This window comes from Pseudorca crassidens, chromosome 14, assembly GCF_039906515.1.
Source record: "Pseudorca crassidens isolate mPseCra1 chromosome 14, mPseCra1.hap1, whole genome shotgun sequence".
Lineage (NCBI taxonomy): Eukaryota > Metazoa > Chordata > Mammalia > Artiodactyla > Delphinidae > Pseudorca > Pseudorca crassidens.
In genome coordinates this window covers 8,187,520-8,211,168 of record NC_090309.1, presented here as the reverse complement: position 1 = coordinate 8,211,168, position 23,649 = coordinate 8,187,520, and the positions used below count along the sequence as shown (strand labels likewise).

Sequence of the window (23,649 nt, the reverse complement as noted above, 5' to 3'; positions counted from 1 at the left end):
ATACACACACACAAATAACATATAAACTTGTTTTGTTTTTGTTTTTTTTGGTTGGGGGGACGCGGGCTTCTCACCGTTGTGGCCTCTCCCATTGCGGAGCACAGGCTCCGGACATGCAGGCTCAGCGGCCATGGCTCACGGGCCCAGCCGCTCCGTGGCATGTGGGATCTTCCCGGACCGGGGCACGAACCCATGTCCCCTGCATCGGCAGGCGGACTCTCAACCACTGCGCCACCAGGGAAGCCCTAAACTTGTTTTTATATAGACTACAATCCCTCTTTTAAAAGTTTTTATATTCTGATTTTTAAAAAACTGTATATACTGAGTTTTTGTTTAGTTTTGAACTCCACCCTTCAGGCACACTGAGAACAGGAGCGGGGGACAAGCAGCTCGGGGGCGGGGGGAGGGTGTGCAACCAGAAGGGGGTTCAGTCCCGGAAGCAAAGCCTCTGGAGGGGCCAGGTGGACCCCAGACCCCAGGGCAGAAAGCCGGTCCACTACTCTGAGAGCCTGCCCAGTGTCAGCACCCCTTCCTTTGGTTCAAACTTTCCTGTTCTCCAAATCACACCTAAATCACAGTGCCTTGCACCCAGTATCTGCTCTGAAAAAAGTGAAGACCGGCCTATTCTCCCAACACATCTCCCATCTTCACTTTGGCCCCCCAGCTCTTTCCCACGGGTCCCCGGCTCCCCCTCCAGCCCCGGCCCACCATCCCTCCCGCCTACTTCATTTAGCCCTAGATCACGAAGTGCCCTTGTGACTAAGCATCCTTCGGAAATGTTCCTAAGGGTTCAACCACACTTGGCGTATGAATGACTCACTCCCTATTATTGGGTGTTTAAATTGCTTCCAAGTTCTCATCTTTGTAACTTATGTTGTGATGAACATCCTTGCATAGAAATCTTTTCACTGCAGATTTAATTGTGTCCTTGGGAAAATTTCCTAGAAGTGGAATCCCCAGGATGAAGGGGTGAATTCTTTTAAGGGTTTTGGGACATACTGCCAAACTGCTTGACAGAAAGCTTGTATCTTCCACACGGCTCCACTTGCACCAAGTACCATCATTCACGAAAACAAACACAAACGATACACACCCCAAATTTTGCTAATTTGATGGCAAAAAATAGTATCTAATTTTAATATGCACCTATTTTATTACTTTACGACCGACTTTCTCAGATTTACTGCCATTTATTTCTCCTTATGTGAATGAATTCACATCGTTCAGCCACTTTCCTATTGGCAAGTTCATTCACAAAAAGAGTTCTTCATATCAGTTATCAGAGTTGTTTATGTAAGAGTATTTTTCTATACGTGTTGCAGGAGTTTTTCTTTCTCAGTTTATCAACTGACTTTTTATTTTGTTTTGGGGTTTTTTCCTTTTAGCACACTAAAGTTTTGATTCCCCCTGGTGAGACACAACCATTTTGACTTGTGGCTTCTGCCTCTGGTATCACATGTAGAAAGATGTTCCTCATCCCATCATTTCTTAAATTCTCAACTGAAGTAAATTTAATGACTTCATTTTTACATTTAAAATTGCAATCCACATGGAATACATTTTGGGGTTTGACATGAGTGAGAAACCTGATGGTTTTCCTAGTGGTTAAATATTAACTAAATCTATTAACTTTTATTTCCCAGACTTTCTAGTCTGCTCCATGGATATGCTTTCAATTACCAGCCCCAAATCAAAATGTTTAAAGTATTGTAAGTTTATAATATGTTTTAATATCTGATAGGTTATCCACCAAGATCCTAGCTGGGAGTTGCATTAACTCCATCTTGATGCAGGTTCTGTACATTTCCCATCAGCACCCTTCCCGGGAATCCATCTTTGATTCTGTCATTGGTGGAAAAGCTTCCCCATCGCATTTCCCGACTATCTTAGGGGCAGACAGGCGAATTGTGAACACTTCCGCATGTAGGCGCTGTCTCTGCAATGTCCCCCAGCCAAGCACAGCTGGTTCCAAAGCCTTCACTGAGTGAGTGGTCGCCCCTGCAGGCCCCCAGGGCTGTGGCCACTAAGGGGCGCCCGCGCTTTCCTCCTCGGTCTCGCGGCAGCCTCCTCTTTTAAACCCCTCCGCCCTCGACAGCCCTCTACACAGCCCATGCCCTGTCCCATCAGATACAGCCTGTCCCACACACACCAGACCCTTCTCCCAACTGGAGGTGTCGCTCCCTGTAGCAACGACCTTCACTCCTCTAGATCCATCCACTGCTATGTCTACCGCACCTCAAAAGTGCTTCCGGGACTGAACCCCCTTCTGGTTGCACACCCTCCCCCCGCCCCCGAGCTGCTTGTCCCCCGCTCCTGTTCTCAGTGTGCCTGAAGGGTGGAGTTCAAAACTAAACAAAAACTCAGTATATACAGTTTTTTAAAAATCAGTGTAGTGCGTATTTGAAAGGTGCTAAGAGAGTATATCTTAAAAGTTCTCATTACAAAAAATTGTGTAAATGTGTACGGTAGCGGATGTTAACCAGAGTTATTGTGATCATTTTGCATTATATATAAATATTGAATCATTATGTTGTACACTTGAAACTAATGTCAATTATAGCTCAATAAAAAATAAAATAAAATAGCAAAAATAAGTAAAATAAAATGTTAGGAATTTTTTAAAACTCCCCACTGGGTTTGCACCTTGTGGAGGAGCCCTTACTTATCCAGTTTACTTTCTGATAAGCTATTCACACGTCTGTGCCCTGTCAGCTGATGCTGGGAAGGCCCGGCCCACAGTCAGCTGTCCTGCCCCAATCCCAGTGCCGTGCACTCGGCTGCAGCAAGTGTGTGCTGATAAATTGGGTGAAGGAAGCTGGAAATGTGCACCTTGGGTATGGAGAAGCCAAAAGGAAGAATGATTCCAGGAAGACCGGGAGGCCCGAGGGGCTGAGGACAAAGGAGCGTTTGTGCCTCTTCAGAGCAGATGGGGTGCAGGCCAGCCCAGCCCTGCACACCTGGAATCTTCCCCAACAACTGTTTGGGCTCCTCCCTCCTGCAGGAAGGTGGGAGCCCGGGTCCTGGAAATCAGATCTGCCCAACCGTGGCCCAGACACGCTCAGGTGAAGGCCAAGGCCCTCAACCCTGGCCACGCAGCAGATTCACCCGCAAAAGCTTGTTAAACACAAAGTACGGTCCCACCCAGACCTCCTGAGTCAGCAGGGTAGGTGGGGCGACGGCAGCCTCAAGCAGGCTGATATCAGGCCAAGGTACAGCCCAGGCAATCACCCTCCGCCTCCTTGGCCTCCCTTGAATGACAAGGTGGACCAACAAAGGAGAAGAAAATAACGCTTGACAATGCCTGGAGGCCAGGTCTTACAATTGCATTGGTATAAAGATGAATATATTATTGTATACTAAAACATTTTCTTGAACCTAAAGTTCATGTTTTCCTTCTGATTTTAGAAGAAATTAAGACATTTCTGTGGGCCCCTAAAGCTATTACGGACGCTCAGCACTGTGCGTCCTGTGTCCACTGGGCCGGTGGGCCCTGCCCCACCGTGAGCCCCACAGGGTTCCCTGGACCCTCCCCACGGAAACTGGCGCAAGCTCGGCCAGTGCCTCTAGGACCCAGGCCCCAGGTACCCCACCCCAGAGGATCTGCTGCCCTCACCCGTCACATTCATTGCACTTATGCTTATATTTCAGTGCTGTTTAGACTGTGGGCTCCATGGACCTTGATAATGTGTACTGAAGGCACACTGAAAAGAACAAACAGCAGGGAACTTTTACCAGTGGGACTACTGGATGAAACGATAGGTTTGTTTGAGGACTTTTGCCTGATTTTCTTGGCTCCGTGTTTCATATTCAAATTAGCTTGACATGCAGCTCTCTCTCGCAGGTGAATAAGAAGCCACGGTGGCCTGTGAGACCAGGCTGCTGAGGGAACAACGTGCCTGCTAGAGTCCTGGATCCTTCTGTTAGGATCCAGGTATAAAAGTGGGGTCCTGGTGCCTCATGGTCCCTAAGTGGTTAAGACATCCTGTGTACTTCTAATGTTAAAGCTCTCCTGGGCTGTGACACTTCAGACCCTTTGGAAGTTAGTGCAGTGGCTGACGCTTGGGGATTGCTTTTTAAAAATCAAACCTGGGGATTCCTGGCAGTCCAGTGGTTAGGACTTGGCGCTTTCACTGCCAGGGTCCAGGTTCGATCCCTTGTCAGGGAACTAAGATGCCATAAGCCAGCGGTCTCCAACCTTTTTGGCACCAGGGACTGGTTTTGTGGAAAACAATTTTTCCACGGATGGGGGGTGGGGGAGGATGGTTCAGGTGGTAATGCAAGAGATGGGGAGCGATGGGGAGCGGCAGATGAAGTTTCGCTCGCCTGCCACTCACCTCCTGCTGTGCTTCCCGGTTCCCAACAGGCCTCAGACTGGTACCGGGGGTTGGGGACCCCTCCCATAAGCCATGTGGCATGACCAATAAATAAATAAATTAGTTAATTAATTAATTCTGAAATCCTGAAATAGAGAAAACTAAGCAGTAATTAGTACTTGGAATTTTGGTATTATTCAGCCTATTACATCTCTTAAATTTGTCTTCATGTTTGGTTACCTCTTTTAGACCATTTTTTCTTAATTCATATGTTTTCTTTTAATTAAGGTATGTTTGTCCTAAAAAGAAAACATTTGGGAGTAGAAAACTACACTTTGTCTCATAGCTGGAGTGAAGCTTCATCCACTGCAGAAGCACCCCCTGGTGGAACCTACTGAAATTGCAAGCAAAGTACCCAGGAGGAAAAAGCAAACTGCAAAAGGGCATATCCACTTTTTTGAAAGGCTACAAATATGAAATCTCCAAACACAGATCCTTAGTTCTTTACCTGTGAATCCCTGATAAAGAAGCATTATATAGAAATGGTATCAATATTATGTCACATACATATGCAGGTTATTATTTTTACTTTACTTTTTTTATACATCTTTATTAGAGTATAATTGCTTTACAATGGTGTGTTAGTTTCTGCTTTATAACAAAGTGAATCAGCTGTACATATACATATATCCCCACATCTCCTCCCTCTTGCATCTCCCTCCCACCCTCCCTATCCCACCCCTCTAGGTGGTCACAAAGCACCGAGCGGATCTCCCTGTGTAGGTTATTATTTTTAAATAAGTGTAGATGTGATTAATAAAATATGTCATCTAGATGAGCCTCAAAATTCATACTGTCTTTTTGTTTATATACTGATATATTAAAAATATAACTGCTGTCATGTGGAAGGTTTCCCTAACTGTCCAATGTTACAAAGGGACACTCCTACTCAGAAAGACCAGGAACTCTGGCTTTAGGGGAGAACTGACAGCCTTTAAGAAACCAAACACCATGGCAGACCATCCTGGATGTTGTGTCTTGAATTCAGATGGGAATTCCACTTTGATTGACAGTGAAGAGCTTAAACTGCAACTTCACACAAAAGACTACACATCCATGAGAAGAGCAAAGAACTGTTGTAATGTCATGTTGATATTACAGCAGAAGTGTTTATTTGGGAATTGGGGAGAAACAAGAACAGAGGATGTTTGGGAAGTATCTGCTCCCTTGGCTAATCCTGCCGGCACATGGTGAACCGTTCACTTGGGATTGCCCCGTGGAGCCCGAGAGACTCAGGATGCAGCCACCCTGGTGTGCCAGCCAACCACTGACCTGGGGACAAGGCAGGATCCCAGCACCGGTCGCTCCGGACCCCCTCCCCCACCCCCAGGGGCTTCAGGTGACCGCCTCCCTCTCTGCCCACCTAGGTGTCCCCGGATGGGGACAGGCACACACGCCACTTTCACCTCCTGAGCTTTCGTTTCCTCACCTCCAAATAGGGATAATTGTTTGTACTCTTTAAGGTTGCTGCCAGAACCAGTGGGATCATGTATTCCTTAAGCACCCAACAGTGCCTCGAACACAGCCCATGTTCAGCCCACCGGGGCTCCAACCCGTCCCCCTCACTCGACACTACACTTCTTATTCTCTCAGATGGCACGTTACAGGCAACAGTACCCCAGCTGGTCCACACAACGACCCTCAGAGGTAGGGGCTCGTCCCATCCCATTTTCCAGATGGGAAACAGAGGCGCTGAGAGGCCACGTGGCTGGAGAATGCGAGAGTCAGGCTCTGCACCCAGAGCTCCCAGTCACGAGGCCTTGTTCAATTTTAACTAGGAATGTTCTAACATTAAAAAAGAGAGAGAGGTAAGTAAGGCTTAATTATAATAACACATCCTTTTTAACTCACTCTTGTCCACTGGCTACAGCATACCTGCCACTTCCACACAAACGACTGCCTTTGCTTCTCCCAACAACCCTGGAGGAAAGTGAGCCCGAGGCCCACTGGGTCGGCCCAGCCCCCAGCCCATGCCCTCAGCTGTCTCCCCACCTGCCACCTCCCCTCCTCTGCTTTCCTGCAGAAGCTGCTGCAGGCGGCGGATGCAGGAGGGAAGAGGAGGGTCCCCAGAGACTCCCGCCCCGCGTGGGTGTCATGGAAGCAGCTCTGGGGGGAAGTGGCCTGGAACAAGGAGCCCCTCCCGTGCCCCAGGCCTCGTGCACACCCTGGGGAGTAACTTGCCAAGTTCACTCCCACTAAGAGAAACCCTGGGCCAGTTATAAGGACACTTCCAGACCATTTCCACATTAACAGTTCAAGAGGTTGACAAGGAAGAGTTCAACAGGCGACAAGGAAAGGACAGTGGGTTCAATTCCCTGCTCCACCGTGGACTGGCTGTCTAGGTAAGTCTCATAACTGCTCTGTGCCTCAGTTTGCTCCTCCAGAAAATGGGAATAAAAATGGGGGTGGGGGTAAAGCAGTCCTGGCAGCACCTGGCGTGTTACCTAAGGAACAAACAGTCTGTTTTCAAGGGGAAATCATCTCCTGAGAGACGAGGGGGTGGAGGTGGGTCCACAGCTCTGTTGCTCACTAGCTGAGGGGCCCTGGCCAAGCTACTTGGCTTCTCTGGGCCTCAGTCTCCTTATCTGTAAAATGCACAGGGTGATCGTAAGGACAAAAGGAGATGCTGAAGATGAAAGACCCAGAATGATGCGTGGCCTCAACATCACCTGCTCTCTGTGCTGGAAAGAGACTCATCTAATCTGGAAAGGGACTCATCTAATCGCACACATACTCACAGCTTAGTAACTATTTGAAAGCACAAGATTCGGGGAGGGGGAGGTTATGCAATAGGCAGCCTGGATTATCCAATGTATCTATGCCACATGCACAAAATTCAGAATCTCATCGTACGTGCTTAGAAAAACGGAAAGAAACACCTGTTGCTGGTAAAACAATTATTTCAGTTTACTTCATCATATACAATCAATGTACAACCCCCTAAAATTAAAGAAAGGCAAATGTCTGTTACATATAAACCACAGAAAGAAGGTGTTGTGGAAACCTAAGGCACATCACTTGGGATACAGCAAATCACGATTACTTTCTCTTTTTTAAAAGACATGGGTTCCTTTGATGCGCCTCGCTGAAAGCATGACCTGCTGGACCCTCCAAGGACTAGTCCCAAGGGCTGTGTCGGCCCACCTGGAGATGGAGGGGGCCGAGCCCCCTTCTCACCCCTACCACCCCCCTCAGAGCTTCGAGCTGGGGAGCACCGGCTTGTTTTAAACAGTCCATCTCTAAAGGGGGAGCACACACCATGAGGGCCAGAGAACCTGTTGAGGGTCAGGAGAGCGTGCACCCCCAGGCTGGGGTTGCCCCCCTGCTGTCACCCAAACACCCCCCCACCACCACGGCTCTGGGTTGCTAAGGACACAGTCTTTTCTGGAATCCTTCCTCGGCAATGCTTTCCTGGAACAGCTGAAAATACAGAAACCACGCAGAGGGGGAGCTTGGAGCTATACAAACACCTGAATTCACACTAATTACACATAAAGGCCGTTGGAAGAGGCAGGGAGAAATACGTTTCATAAACTACCTGCTGGTCAATTATGGGTCATGAAAAAAAATTGGCTATTAACTTAGCATAAGCTAACTCCTGCTTCCTACCCACGCCTGACAGCTCAGGGCTGCTCAGTGTGAAGGGGCAACAGAACCCAGGGTCCCCCAGAGAGAAAAGAGCCAGCCCACAGCTTCCCACAGGCAGGCCTCAGGGGGCCTGATTTTCAAATACATGGTCTGTATAGAAGGCAAGTCTGCAGGCGCTATTCGTATGTGGCTTCACCTTGAGATAGATACTGATATATAGAGACAGATATATAGTGTTTCTTTTTTTACCTATTTGAAGCTCAGGCTGGAGAGGCTGCCAATCTGGTTTCTAAGACTGAGCAGGAAGGGGGCTGGGGTCATGTCAAAAGGGGTCTGAAGAGAAGGGGACTGAAATGAAAACCTTATCAGGGAAACGACCTTGACCTTCTCTGGAGAGGACAAATGATTGATTCTGCAAGGCAGGGACCAGGCCCACAGAACCCATGGCTAAACTCTGTGAACTTCACCCGTCTGCATCAAATAGAACACAAAAAGTACAAAATATTTTTTTAAGAAGAAAGAGAGAAGGGCTGAGATACAGTTCAGCCCACCTGCAGGCTTGCTCACTGCCTGCTAGAAGCTAGAAAAGCAAGACCACACTTCCCGGCCTCCATCCAGGCCACGCTCCCCACAAGGTGGAGTTTCCTGTGCCTCTTTGCTAACAGGCACCACCACGGAGGCATCAGATTTTCCCACGGGTGGTGATGGGGGTCCCAGGTGATCCACCGGCCACAGCTCCGCGACGATCGCCGAGCAGCAGGTGGGACCCTCCACGCGGTGGGTCTGGGGTGGGAGGCAGCTCCCGGCGGGACAGCTCTGCAGTGTTGCTCTGGGGGTCACCCCTGCGGGTCTGGCCCAGGGCTGAGCTTTCAATGATTCTGTTATCCCTGAATTTCCTGCATTAAATCCTCTTCTCCTTAAACTAACCAGAGCAAATCCTGAATAGCACAGATGCTGACGATGCTGTCGACCAAGATCCATGAAATCTCGTGGGGAAAAAAAACTTTAGTGTGGAAAAAAAAAAAAAGACTCTGGGCAGGACACCTCAAAGGAGGAGGCTTGTACATAGACAGGAAATCTACTTATGAGACAGGACGTCAAAGGAAGCGACCAGACAACATACAAAAGAGCACTGACAACGGCCTTCACTGTCGTGCTGCTAAACGGTGACAGACTGAAAATGACCTAAGGAAACGTCCATCCGACAGAGGGCTTGGTGAGTAAGCGGGGGCCACCCGGACCATGGAATCCCTCGCAGCCATGACAGCTGGTGCTAAGGAAGCGTATCCGACCATGTGGAAAAGAGCTACTCATTTTGAAAAGGCAGCCCAGAAAACAGTGTAGGCATTACCTCTTTGTATTAATATATACTTCTGTGCATACACGTATGTATGCGTATTCGGAGCAGCAGGGACAAAGTTTGGAAGGATACGCCCCCAAATGTTACCGAGCTGCCTCGTGTTCTGCCCCCTGGCTTGCTGGATGGGAGAGTCTGTCTGTTATGCAGCACCTGGCCTCGGGCCACCCGAGGGGGGCAGCCTGCCAGGACGGAGCCAAATCACAAGCCTGGTCGGGGCCCCAGGCGGCTGGACGACCCGTCCCACGCCGCGTTCACCACCTTCCAGGCCCTCCCCGCTTGCTGGCCTGGCCGAGTCCTGTCTGCAATGGTCCCTCTGCCACCTAGAGACCCCGGGATACCCATGGAACGCTCCCAACGACTTCAGCTCTAGAACGTGGTACCGGATAAGCCTTGCTTACCAGAACCCCTCGACGCACAGACCCGTCTTCGCTCGCGAAGGCCACACAGCAGCAAGATGATACCAGCTAAGCCTCGGAAAGCAGGTGGCGCACATCTGCAAGATGTTCTGTGTTCGTACACTAAGAGCCCATTCACACCCTGAAAGTACACTGGAAATGCTAATACATCATGATTTAAAGATCTGATTTCCAATGGACCATGCAGCTGACACCTAGCAAATATACAGGGCCGAGTCTATCCCCATGGAAATGACCCCAGGGCACGGAGGATGAACCACCAGGTGGAGTGGCGTGGCCGCCTGGTTCAGACGTCGACCCCCCAGCAAACGCCACCCTCCTTCTCCTCACTTCCATCAGCAGAGTTAGCACTGCAGCTGCTAAGTCAGGAATCTTCCACGCAGACGGACCCATAAGAAAGCTCCTGCTACCACTCCTTGCGGAGGAGGTCAGGGAGAAAGGATGAATAATTAACAGGCAAGCTGATGGAACCTCGGGATTAGGAGTTAGGTATCAAACCCAGGTTAGAATAGCTGGTGCCAGTGCAGACGCTGCTTCGGAGCAGCTCCCTGCATTTCCCACGTGGGCTGCAGAGCCGTGAGGAGAACTCAAGGGACCCAGGTCAGAGCCTTCATGGCCACCGCACCTGCCCCTGCACCCACGAGGTGCTGAGGCTGTGCCTGCCCCAGAGCTGCAAGCAGACCAAGAGCGAAGAGCTGAGAGCAGCTTGCACAGGCTCGCAGCAGCGTCTACAGAAAGGACAGCAAAGGGGATGGATGACTAAGTGGAGATAAAAACTCAGGAAGGAGGGCATGTGTGCATCCAACACAGAGAGGTGGGGAAGGACGGACAGACACCCGATAGTCATGAGGTGCTAAATATACCCAGGCAGCTGGGCAGTAAATATTCATGATACACTAATGTTGAAAAGGTTCTAAATATTCATAATATATTCACAGGCAGGAGACTAAATATACAACAGGAACCTGATACTGGCTGTCATTCGGTTACCCACTGGTGACACCGACTGTGGTCCTCTGATCCACGCTGTTCATGAGGCTCACCGGCAGGCCACAGATGTGGCCGGGCAGAACTGTCCCTACGGCTCCCAGCAGAATGTGTGTGTGTGTGTGCGCGCGCGCACGTCACTGGCCCAGGGCACCTCCCATCTGCGGCCCTGCTGCTAGTACTTGTAAGCACACGTTAGCGGGGAAAGCTGACACTGCAGAGGGAGATGGGCCACGCGAACCCTGCACGCCCCAGGACTCAGGGTCTGAGGCTCTCCCACCTGCTGAATGGAAATCAGAGGAATTCCCACCTGTGTCACCCTCTCCTACCTGTGTTACCTTCCCCGTCTTTCTGCCCTGGCTCTTTGCTTTAACTTGCATCAAGGTCCTTTCCCACAGGACATCGACCACTTAGCCCTGCTCAGGGGTGCTCTGTAGAGCACACTTGCTCATTTTCCTGGAACGCCATCAGATCTCAGCTGAGGAAGGACCCTTTATTGCTTTAGGAGACTTTATTAGGGGTTCCTAATTGAGAACTATAATAAACACCCTTTTGCCTTCTAAGAAAGACAATGGAAGAGTAACAGCCACAAATAATTTATGAAGCATTTTCTCCGCTGATACAGTACATCAAGTGATGCTTGTGTGTGTGTGTGTGTGTGTGTGTGTGAGCACGTGTGTCCCTACCCCCAGGCTATGGGGTCGCAGGGACTCTAAGTAGCAGAGCGGAAACCAAAGCCCTGACTGCCCGCCTCGGCTGGACAACCTGCTTTAAGAAAGCAAAACACCTCTGACATTTTCATGTCCACACTTGGGACAGCTGTTCTGAGACCAGTTTCTTGGGAAACTTGCACACCTCAGCTGATGCTTCTGTTGTCTCCCACAGATGTGAGAATCTGGGGATAGAAACAATGGTCAGATTGGTGTTTGGACCCCAGGGGTGAAGGTGGGTACTCCAGAAGTTCTCAAACTTCATACATTCAAAAGCCCGTCCCACACATCAGGGCTAGGAAGACACTTGAGCAAATAAATAACTTCCTACTCCTCACCTTTCAAAAGGCTCTTCTGTAATTTCTTTTCACGGATAGCTTAACCATAAGAAAAATAACTGGGAGCCCTTCCTACCCGGAATCTACACAGGAACAGTGCAAGTGTCTGCACGGAGCTAGTGGCCAACACCGGTGAGGGGGCATCCCTAGTGGTGTGGCCACACCTGTCTGATCATTTCTTGTCAATCTGCTGCTAAGTTTGCTGAGCATCCGCCCCCCCACCCCATGGCATCTACTGGTTTGTGACCCACTGAGCTCAGGGTTATGGGTCATAGCACGTTAAAGCAATACAAAGGATGCCGCCGTAACTCCTAAGAATCACCGATGTGTCTTAAAGGTCCATTTACCTGAGCTGAAAGTTTGAAATGAGTTTCCAGGTGCAGATAACTAAGAATAACAGGGTTAGATGAGAATTCCTCTGATTTCCGTTCAGCTGGGGGAAAAGACCAGGCATTGAGAAAGCTGACCGTGCCTGTTGTCCTTTGTACAGATGACACTACCTGTACCAGGGTTTACAGGTACCCTTGACAACAAAACGGATAAGCACAACACCAGGAAGGGTCAAGTCACAGGTGGGACCCGAAAGGCCACTCCTGGGGCAGCCTTCTGTCTCTAGGAATTCAAGAGCTCCTTCCCAGGGGAAGTTCTCTTTCATCTCACGTCTGTGTGGCCAAGTCTTAACGTTACTTAAAGTCCCACCTCCTCTGAGAAGCCTTCACTGGCCACTTAACCTTCCACGCATGGAGTGTGAACTAAACCCAGGGCTCTGGGTGTATAGCTTTAGGTTTCATAAGAGCTAATCATATTCTCCAGACAATTCCCAAGGACCCTGAAGCATCAATTATGACTTGGACTTTTCTGTATTTTTCCTGCTGCTTTTAGTAAAATGCCAAGCATACAGTGGGTCGTTCTGACGATGAAGCAGCAGCGGCAGAAATAGGGTGACTGTTCGGAAAACACTAATGCATGTGAAACTGGTCTACCGGGCTGGGCTCAGTAGTGTGTAGGCAGACAGCTCTGCTCTCCCCCCACCACCAAAGCTTCAAAGCTGCTCTTTCTCCATTTCCTCCCAGCCCCAGACTGGCAACTCCAACAGGCCCTACAGCCTTTCCAGTCTTTTTCAGGTACTAAGAAGCCCAGTGCACATAACCGAGGTCAGCGACCCAGAAGATGGGGCGGGGGGAGAGGGAGTTTCCAGTCTATTTCCCCAGCTTGCTCCCCACCCTGCTTCCTTCCCACCTTGCCAGAGTACATCTGGTTTCTCCAGGGATGGGGGAGTTAAGAGAAAAAGATGTTGAAATTCCCTTTACACATCAAGAGCTTTACTCTAAGCCACAATGTCCAGAAGACAGGAGACACAACCTAAGAAAGATTCCTGCCCTGCAGGTGGAAAAAAGTTCTTCTGGTACCGGGAGAGAGGAGCCTGGGAGCCCCCTGGCCCTTTGCACCGTGCCTGGAGGAGGAGAGGCGGTGCGGGAAGAAAAACCCCCAGGAGGTGGAGGGGGATGGAGAAGGCAGGGGGGAGTCTGTCCTTCCTCCTGCTGGTAGCACAGGGACTGCTCAATACAGCAGGTATGGGGGCCTGGGCTGTTCCACACAGACTGGGCAGGTTCCCAGGTGCCCAGCAGGGACCTGGTGGAGACCCAAGGGGGTGGGGACCTCAGGACCAGATGCAGGAGCCGGGTCCCCAGCTGTGGCTCACCCCAGTGACACCCGGCTGGACAATAGGCAGTGGAAACAGAAAAAGGAGGCTCAGTCGTGGGAAACCCATCAGAGGACAGCAAGGGGCCACTCTCCCCCATGCCCCGATGTAACTGCAACCTTCTCCTGGAGCCGACACCACCTGCGGTGAGAAGGGGCCCCAGAGGGTGACGTGGGGAGACAGAGACTGACTCTGAGGGACTAAGCTGCTTTAAGCTAGATAGTGGCTGAGAGAAACTCACTAGAATTAGGCTCAGGAAAATCACGATCATGACCTAGGACTACATATATCAAACAGGAACCAAAGTCCGTTTGGGGCAGCGAAATTAAGCTCACCTATAAAAATCTTTGCCCATCACAACTGGTGGCTGGTGACCTTCACCCTTCCACGATAAAGCTGGGCAAGAAACATCTCTACTCGGATTCAAATGCTTCCGCAGGGTCTCCATGCAACACAAACAGCGTTTATAAAAGTGTGTCTGGGGGCTTCCCTGGTGGTGCAGCGGTTGGGAGTCCGCCTGCCAATGCAGGGGACATGGGTTCGATCCCTGGCCCGGGAGGATCCCACATGCTGCGGAGCAACTGGGCCCATGTGCCACAGCTACTGAGCCTGTCTGTGCTCTGGAGCCCGCGGGCCACAACGATTGAAGCCCGTGTGCCAGAGTAGCCCCCGCTCGCTGCAACTAGAGAAAGCCCGCACACAGCAGCAAAGACCCAACACAGCCAAAAAAAAATTAATTAAAAAAAAAAAGCGTGTCTGTGCACAAGGCACATGGCTAACCTCCAGAGGAAGAGCAGGTGACTGCAAGCTTGCCAAGGCAATCCAGGCCCCCTGAGCCATCGCGGAAAACTCACCCCCCAGAGGCCCAGGCACCTTCACCTACAGTCTCTCACTTAACCCTGTGAGCTGGCGATCACCACTCCCATTCTGCTGAGTCAAACTGACACTCAGCAAGATTCGGTGACCAGCTCAAGATGTCCAAGCTGAGTGACAATACGAACAGGACAGCCACCCTTTCGTGTGCCCCACGTGCCTGGTCCCACGCAGCGGCCACATGCTGTACGTGAGCTGCACAACACCCGTGGAGGGGCCACTTTTTAAAATTTTATCAACGAGGAAACGTGTTCAGAGAGGCTAAGAAACTTGACGCACAGGCAAGTCTAGACCGAGGGTGAGGCAAGCGAGGCCCTCGCTCCAGGCACAAAATGTAAGGCGGTACCAAAAACTCCAGAAGATAAATGTTATAATGAACTGTTTTAAAACATCAAAATTAACACAAAATCCGCATTGTACAAAACATCACAATTTTAAATAAAGACAGGATCCGTATTACTGATTTTTCCTTCTGCCTTAGGCTCCAATATGGCTCAGCTCAGCACTGGGGCAGTGCCAAGAAACCAGCCCAGCTCAACCCTTCTCCACCGGCCCCCAAAGGCAGAGACCCCTGATGCTCCTGCACTGCCTCTAGATATGTTTCTCCTCACAATTTTATGACCTCAAAGGGCTGTAAGGAGTGATCAGGAGGCTCCATCATCGCAGGTGTGAGCTCCAGGGAGACCGGGGTCTAAACAGATTCTGTTCCATGGTCACGTGCACATGTTATGTAAATGAAGGAAGCGTGCAGGCTTGAATAACGGGGTGGGATATTTTAAGATATCAGTTGGGGAAGGTGTGGGGTGGGCTCGATCACACAGCTGCTTGTCTCCCACTGGATGGATTTCTGGCTCAAAATTAAGTTTTCAGCAGTGACACGATACCAGCTGCCGCCTGTACCTACGCAAGTCCAATCCAAACGGTGGCATTCCTTTTCACTTTGCATTTCAAAAGCCGAAGCTTAGTTGGTAACTACTACATTGGCGTAGCTACTTATGCTTTGATCACTTGTTCACCTCATATTAAAGCCCCGCCTGAGATGAAGTCTCTGTTCAACAAATATGTGTTGATTAAAAATTCGAACATTTCTTAGATCACACCCAGAACCTCGTACTAGCGGCTTGTAATCAAAGCCTAAAACCTGTATAACAAATCAACCATTACCTGGAGCAGGAGGAAAATAGTTTATGACTCTGTCCACTATTTTCTCCTGCCGTGGCCATTAGCGACGGGAGGCACAAATACTTCCGTCTACTAACAACTTCAACCCTGCAGACCGTCTTCCCTCTTTTCTATTTTCTGAACACGATCAACTGCGAGGCTTCCCCTCACGACGCAAAGTCGTCCGGCAAAGTGAGCAAAGGGAAACTTCGGGCGCTTGCGGGAGCGCGTCCGGCTAGACTCGGCCCTGGGCCAGCGCTGCCCCGAGAGGCGGCCGCGGGCAAGGCGCCCTGTCCGCGGTCCGAGGGGCACCTGGAGGCCCGCGCCCAGCCCTCGGCGCCCCGACCCCTGGCTGGCCGGCCAAGCCCGGCTCCCGGCCCGCGCCGTCCCCGCCCGGGTCCCCGCGCCGCGGTCCCCGGCCCACGCGCGCCCGCGGCCGCTCCACTCGGGTCCCCCCGCCCCGGTACCTGCACGGGAGCGCGGGCGGCTCCACGAAGCGCCGGAGGCTCGGTCGGCGAAGTGGGGGCGGCGGGACTGCGGCCGCCCCGGGAGCGCGGACGCCCGTTCCGCACGCGGCGCTGCAGGTGGCCGCCCGGCCTCGCCGCCGCCGGGTCGTGGCCCGGAGACCCGGACGCGGGCGGGGGCACGACCCTCCGGAGCCGGCGCTCGCCCGGCCTCGTGCGCGCTCCCCGCCCCGGGCGCGCCGGCTCGGCTCGGCTGCTCTCGGCGCGGCGGGGGCGGACGCCGCTCAGCTCGCTCGCTCGCCCGCCAGTCGCGCGCACCTCCCCCGCGGCGCGCCACTCCCGCCGCCGGGCCGAGTCTGGCCGCGAGCTCGCGGGGAGGGGCGGGGGAGGTGGGCCCCGCAGGGCGGGAGGGCGCCGGGTGCGGGCCTGGCTGCCCGCGGGAACCCCTCAGCAGCCTGCGGCGACCCCGCCTGGGTCGGCCCGTGCGGCGGCGCTGTCGGGGCTCCAGGCCTGGCTGCCCCCACTGAGCGGGGCCGGGGTCCGCCAGAGACCCAGACGACCCAGAAGACGAGGCGCCCTGGCCCCGCGCCCCTGCGCGCCCCATCCGAGAGGGATGCGGCCCCGACTCCAGCCTCGACCTCGGGGGTCACCTGGGGGTCAGCGGCCCGACGGCCGGGTCCAGAGGGAGGGCGCCGTGGATGGGAATTGTACGTTTGAATAAAAGTAAAAGTTGTTCTTTTTTTTATAACCGTCTGGGTCCGGAGCGTCTCCGGGCTAATTAGGGAAGATGCCGCCCTGTCTTGGGTTGAATCATGGTTGTGACACTGCAAGTGGTGGAAGAAAGAAAGGCTGCTGACAGCTTCCCAGCCTCACTGGCTCCCCTTTGCTTCTTTTAGAGACGGGCTGGTCCAGGTAAGGAGAGCGTCTTAGGAAACGTGGCCTCGGGTGGTCGCTCAGCGAGTCAACTAGAGAGCCGGCCTTTAAGCCTGGGCCTGCGGAGCGCACAGCCCGGGACACCTCCACTCCAACCATGTGCCCCCATAGCAGGGAGCTTTCCCGGCAGGGAGGGAAGACGCACGTGAACTGTGACCCGCAGGAGACCGAGACCACGACAGCTGACCCTTGAGAAACTTCCATGCCAGCTGGAAGAGCTCATGCTAGCTGGCAGAGCTCATGCTAGCATCACGGAGTAACACTCGAGTGATAGCCGACATCTGAATCATCAGCTATCTCAGCGCCGTTATATGGGGACACGCCCGGAATCCGCGCCACATCTTGGGGTGGTGGGTTTGGGGATTTTCCCTGCGTACGCTGAGGACTGGAGAAGCCTGCGTTTGTACCACTATCTGCAGCAGAGCCAGGGTGGAAGCCTGGAAGGGGCTCTCCCCACCCCTGGCTTTAAAGGGGATCAAAATCCCAAACACAAGAATCAAAGGCAGGGAAAAGAGGCTAAGGACAGATCTCATTTACTTGAGCACATAAAGAGAGGTTTACTCAAAAAAAATTTTTTTTCGTATAATCCCTTTGGTACAAGCCATTCTCTTAAAATCCCCCTTTGCCCTTAAATGCTTGAAATTCCCTGTGTGAAAGGAACGAAAATATATTGTGGATCAGTCTACTGCCCCCCAAGTCAACAACCTGCCCTCACGATGGACAGGTGACTCGTGACAGCCAGAGACAATGACTTTGTTAGGGGTATGTGTTTGCTTTTTTCAGAACCGTCAGACTAAACTGAACAACTACAAACAAATCTACACTCCTTTCTCTCCTCTCCCACCTTGAGCCTCTGTTTCTTGCTCCTCAAAATCACATTTATTTTTTGTTATAACTAAATATTTATTGACTTCATAAATTCCCTTTCTAACTAAGGATTTCATTTGTTTCCAGAGTATCTTAAACCTCTGGCTTTATTTGTGTGTGCTGTGGGGGGCTTTTGAAGTTCCTGGAGGTTTTGAGGGGACAAAACCCAAAGTTCTTGGTGATTAGTTAAGGCTGGGAAAGAACACGGTGTCAACACCCACAATAGAAAGTGATGAGGAGCTTTGTGAATAGGTTAGGAAAATGGGAAGTTACCGGCTTCTGGTAGAGCAAGCACCTTCATGCTTTAAAAGTGTTGAAAGGAAGAATGTCCCTTCCCCACACCCAGTCCCCAGGGCTCCTCCACACAGCCTTCAAGGGAGCTCTTCACCTCCATAATGGCTCTTGGACCAAACCTTGAAGCCAGGATGAGAAATGGCTAAAGTGAAGTTTTGCCAAAGGTTCCAAGGAAATAGTCTCCACGTGGAGTTTCTGGAAGCCTGCACAGACAACCATAAAGCTACGAGCATAGGATTGCATTTTGGTTTTGTTTGTTTGTTTTTTCTGGAACTCCAGAAAATCTCTCTCATCTATCCCTGAACACCTCCTCCCGGGGAAGGAGAACCTCACCACCAAGGCAAAAGGAAAAGTCTGTGCTACCTCTAAATATACGGCACCTGATCAGGGAACACATTTTTATCAAACTGCAGGTGCTGTTCTAAACCATTTACAATTCGTCGCTCATTTAAACCATTCAGTCCCCAGGAGAGCCCTGAGCTAAGACCTGCTATTATCCCATTTTACAGATAAGGCACTGCCATCGTCCCCCTGTTGTGGAGGAATGAGGTGCCCAAGGTCAGGCAGGAAGGAAGTGGCAGAGCCAGGGACTGAACCCACAGTCTGCACTCTCGGCACTGAACAGGCTGCCTTTCTACAAGTGGCATCTAACGCTGCAAACTGAAAACACCTTTTAGCTTAAAAAGGGAAGGAGAATCACCCTCGCCCACACTCAGGAAGAGGCAGCTTCTGGGATCTCAGAAAACAAGAGTATTTAAGTCTAGTCTCCTCTTTCCTGAATCATCATTTAGTCAGACCAGAGGGCTGTCATTGATGGGTTGAAGAGGGGTTCGCCAAAGGTACCAGGCTCACTAGCCCAGGCTGGTACCCAGGAGACCCTTCTGCAGGACAGGGCTTCATCCCAGCCTTCTGCTCTTGGGTCTTCATAAGATTCTCAGCCTGCCTGTCTTCCGTTGGGTTCCAAAAATACAGACCCCATCAGGCACAGGTATCCCTACCTGGGCAGAGGATTTCATCCAAGGACCAGCCAGGAACCAACTAGGAGAAAAAAGATGTCAACCTTCTCATGACAGCAGGCCCGTTGCCCAGGTGAGCTTTGGTGACAGAGGTGGAACTGAGCTGCCTCACTGTCAGAGGTCCTCCTTCCTTGTCTTTTGTTTACATGGCATCGTCTGCCACCACACACCCAGGCAGGTACATTTTTGTCCACACAATCAAGCAGCTTGTGCATTTTTGCTCTAAGTAGTGATTACCTATTTTCAAGACCATCACAAGGGTCACGAGGCTCTGCATTGAGGTCACACCTTTATTTCAGTGGTTCTGAATGTTTTCTCATAAATCTTTACGATCTTAATTTTTTTGTAAAATAGATGTCTGATTGAAAGGCTGGACTTACGTTCAGAACAAGTTCAGGGCACTCTGTTTTCCTTGATGGAATGTTTTTTCCTAAGTTAGAAACTATTCATCCTTTTGGGCCAGTTTATTGATCTGTAGGAAGGTATTTCAGGTTTAGTGAGGTAGGGATATTCAGTAATTCTGGCTTAGTGTTGGCTGGGGCTGGGAGGTCACAGTTCTGCTAGAAGTTTATCATGGTTGATAAATTTCATACAATCTTAGGGTTTCAGGGTGGGTTAAATCTTGGCAGTGGTTTTTGATGACAAGATTTGGTTTGGTTTGTTTTCTGAGGTATAACGGACCTAAAGGACACATATCTCTGTGTTCAGCTTGAATTTTCGGTTACATATCATTTCTCTCATGCAACCATCATCCACATCAAGATCTAGAACATTCTTAGCATCCCAGGAAGCTTTCTTGTGCCTTTTTGTAGTCAGTGCACATACCCAAGCTAACCACTATTCCACACTGTTACCATAGATTAGTGATCTGTGTTGTTAAGGCTCATGAACAGGCATATGTAGACTGATACGGTATGTCTTCTTTTGTATCTGACTTCTGTTATTCAACACAGTGTCTGTGAGATTTATCCATGTTCTGTGTATCAGGTCATTCCTTTTGTATTGCTGTGTAGTATTCCACTGCATAGATACACCATAACTTACCCCTTCTACTCTTCTTAGGCATTTGGATTCTTTCCAAGTTTGGGATATTATAATATATCTGCTATGAACATTCTCATATATGTTTTTTGGTGGGCATAAGTACTCAGTTTTATCCAAGAGTGGAATCCTGGGTCATAGGACATATATAGTAAGTTTAACTTTAGTACTTACTACCAAATACCATCTCTCTACTGCATTGTTTTCCTTTGAAAGTATGATACAAAATTCTTTGACAAATATCTGTGTCCATAGTTTGTCTGCATTCATAATTATATCTTTAGGAGAGATCCAGAGAGGAGTTCCTGGGTCAATGGCTGTGAATGAGTCAGAGGCTCTATTAATCACAGGGTATGAAGGCTTCTTAGGTTGTAAGGCCTTAATGACACAATTGGATAATACTTTCATTCCTCTCTGGGCAGCTTCTTCTCCCATTCCCCACAGCAACTAGCCCTTACTGCTCTCATGCACCACGTGTTCTCAGCCCCCATCACACTCTTCCAAACAGATGGTCTGCTTCCTTTTTTTTCATAGAAAATCAAAGTTACTGGGCATGGAAATAAGTCTGCTAAGCAGCTGACCTTAAAATAGGGAGATTTTCCTGGATTATCTGGGCGGGTCTAGTGTAATCACAAGGGTGCTTAAAAGGGAAGAGGGAAGCAGCTGAAGACCAGAGACGTGGCGGCATGAGATAGACTCAGCTCAGTAGTGCTGAATTTGAAGGTGGAGGGAGGGGCCACAAGCCACGGAAAGTGGGCAGATTCTAGAAGCTCGAAAAGGCAAGGAAATGGATTCTCCCCTCAAGGATCCAGAAGGGACATAATCCTTCCAACACCTTGATTTTTAGCTTAATGAGACATATAGCAGACTTCTGCCCTCCAGACCTGTGAGATCATTAAACTGTGTTGTTTAAAGCACTAAGTTTGTGGTAATCTGTTACTGCAACAATAGGAAATGAATATGGAATTTATTTTAGAATTCCCTTGACTTATAGCTGGAAAGTCTATTTCTCCATGCCCACTCCCTGGCACAGTCTATAGCAGAGACCCCATTAGACATGCCTTGGCTCAATCGTAGCTGAATAAGCTTATTATTTTAAATGGAAATTATCATTCAATGTAGGATTCAGATTCTTAACTAAGGCTCTCCCAGGCACTTTTTTTTTTTTTTTTGGACAAATGCCAGACGCTGACAGTCTGAAATTTTAGAGCCTTGGGCAGCCATTTAAATACCCTTCGGCAATTTATAGGCCTTTCAGGAATGTCCACAACAGTATCTTCTGAGAACTCAAAAATACTTTCAGTTTTATTTTAACCTGCCCCAATTTTGTAAGATTTATTTTTAATTATTCCCTCTTTTTAAAAAAAGTTCATTCTCTTGTTACACCATCTAAAAATCATAGTTTTGTTGGTTTTCTTATCAGTAGTAATGTCATTTTCCATAAAATCCTGAGCCTTCATACTTAACCCTTCCTCTAACCTAACAAGAATTTCTTATCCAAAAACATCAGCTTCCTGACCGGGGATGAAGCTGGAAGATTATTTTGGAACAATATCCGTAACAATGCTTATTTGTGTTTATATGGAATAATATTTTCGGTAAGAGAAATGAGAACTTTCATTACGCTTATAAAGTCTAAACCTCTACTTTTCTTTTCTTTTGGTTTTATCCCAGAGAGATAAAGCAAGCAAGGATCCAATGTATGGGCTGGCCCACATAGCTCCTTTTGCAAATGTGGCTTTAAACCAGCTAATCTTTTGAAAGTCTTTACACTGACTAATTTAGAAGCAAGGAGAACAAATGTGGGAGTATAAACGCAAGGCCCTGAATAAGAGTGATCAGCTCTGCCAATGAACACACTGCTGTGTTTCTGAGTACCCAATGCAGTTCACGACTTTCACTTAGATGAAGCTTCCCGGGGCTTGTCTTGCCTCCCCAGCACAGTGTGCTACGTGACTGGAATTCCAGCTTGGAAGGTGAGATCTGTCCAGGATCTTAAAGATCAGAGTCTCCAACCTCACGTTATGGGGGACTAGAAAGTGACTAGCCCAAGGTTACACGCTGCTGGCTGTGCTTTGCGAAAGGCAGGTGTGTTACAGCATCTGCTCACCTCTCACTGATTCTGTAGTCTCCCAGTCTCTGAAAATCACCAGAAGATTCTGATGGAAAACTTATCTTCTTAGTAGAACAAATGAGCAACACTCCTATTCACTTAGTAGGAGTGCAGCATCTTATTCATTTGATAGACTGTAAAGAACAAATACAGTATAAATAAACAAACAGTAAAAAAGGAAATGTAGGTTTTTTTTAATCACAGAAAGGTTTTCTTATTGACCCTGTTTGGGCAGCTCCTTATTTTTTGCCTGAGTTATGAACAAAAACATGTTCATAAGGCAGTTTGGCACCCGAAGCATACACCCTCTTCTGCTAACTGCTGGAGCAGCTCTTCCGTGGCTCTGTCAGTGAAATGATATGACATTCAGGTGAAAGAATGAAGGGAATGTTTCTGTAGCAAATGGTAACACTAAAAATAGTGTTTGGAGTGAAAGTAGGATGAGGAATAATTTCTTCATTGTTTCCATGGAAAAGTAGGAAAGTGGGAATGATGTATGGCCTTTTGAGGCCTTAGGTAGATCTGGAGATGTCCTTCAAAGAAATGGGAGGGTCTCTGCTGCCATGATAGCTCTCTAAACAGCTGTTCCGCATTTCACTTTCATCTCTACGATCTCTTCCCATTCTAAATGTCTGTGAGTCTGATTTATTTCATGTATATGTGAAAATTTTTATTGACTGTATTTGTATATCTAGTTGCCTATTGTTTGATCCGTGTTGCTTCTATAGAAAATGGCATAAGGGGTGCTGAAATGCTGACCCATGCGAAGTTGTGATGTAGGTGAAGCTTGTTTTTTGTGCACTTCGATTCCTCTTCCAGCTCAGAGACCTATCCTGCAGATGCCCCAGGCCTGCCTTCTGCAGACAAGGCCCAATTCAAAGGTACCCCTTCTATACACCTCAGCTAATAAACCAACATGCTCGTAAACTAATCCCTTCAAGGATGTCAGTGGCTAGTATTGCTTACGGTTTTCCTGCCTCTATCACCATTTCACAGGGGTATGTGTAATTCTACAAAAGTTCTCAATGAAATACTAGCAAAATTAATCCAGCAACATATCAAAAGGATTACATACCATGACTAAGTGGGATTTACCCAGAAATGCAAGGTTGGTTGAACTTACAAAAATCGATCAATGTGATAAACCATGTTAATGGAATAAAGGACAAATACCACATGAGCATCTCAGTAGAAAAAAAAGCATTTGACAAAATTCAGGACTTTTCATGATAAAAACACTTAACTAGGAATGGAAGAGAACTTTCTCAACCGGATAAAGGGCATCTGTAACAAACCTAAAGCTAACATCGTACACAATTAAAGGCTAAATGCTTTCCCCTTAAAATCAGGAACAAAAGTATCTATTCTCACCACTTCTATTCAACACTGTACTAGAAGTACTAGCCAGGGCAA

At 49.2% G+C, this 23,649-nt stretch overlaps 1 protein-coding gene across 6 annotated transcripts in view; it reads right to left on the bottom strand.

Moving 5' to 3' along the window:
- CRACDL (CRACD like) overlaps positions 1 to 16,247 on the bottom strand; it is a 121,946-nt gene extending 105,699 nt beyond the window's left edge. For 3 of the 6 annotated variants that reach the window (XR_010934338.1, XR_010934339.1, XM_067704212.1), the window contains exon 1: positions 15,976 to 16,245. The gene's annotated coding sequence lies outside the window, so the exon portion shown is untranslated. Of the gene's footprint in view, positions 1 to 15,975 lie in introns of all 6 variants that reach the window. The other 3 variants (XM_067704213.1, XM_067704210.1, XM_067704211.1) reach the window with 2 other exon arrangements.
- Positions 16,248 to 23,649: the final 7,402 nt, after the last annotated feature.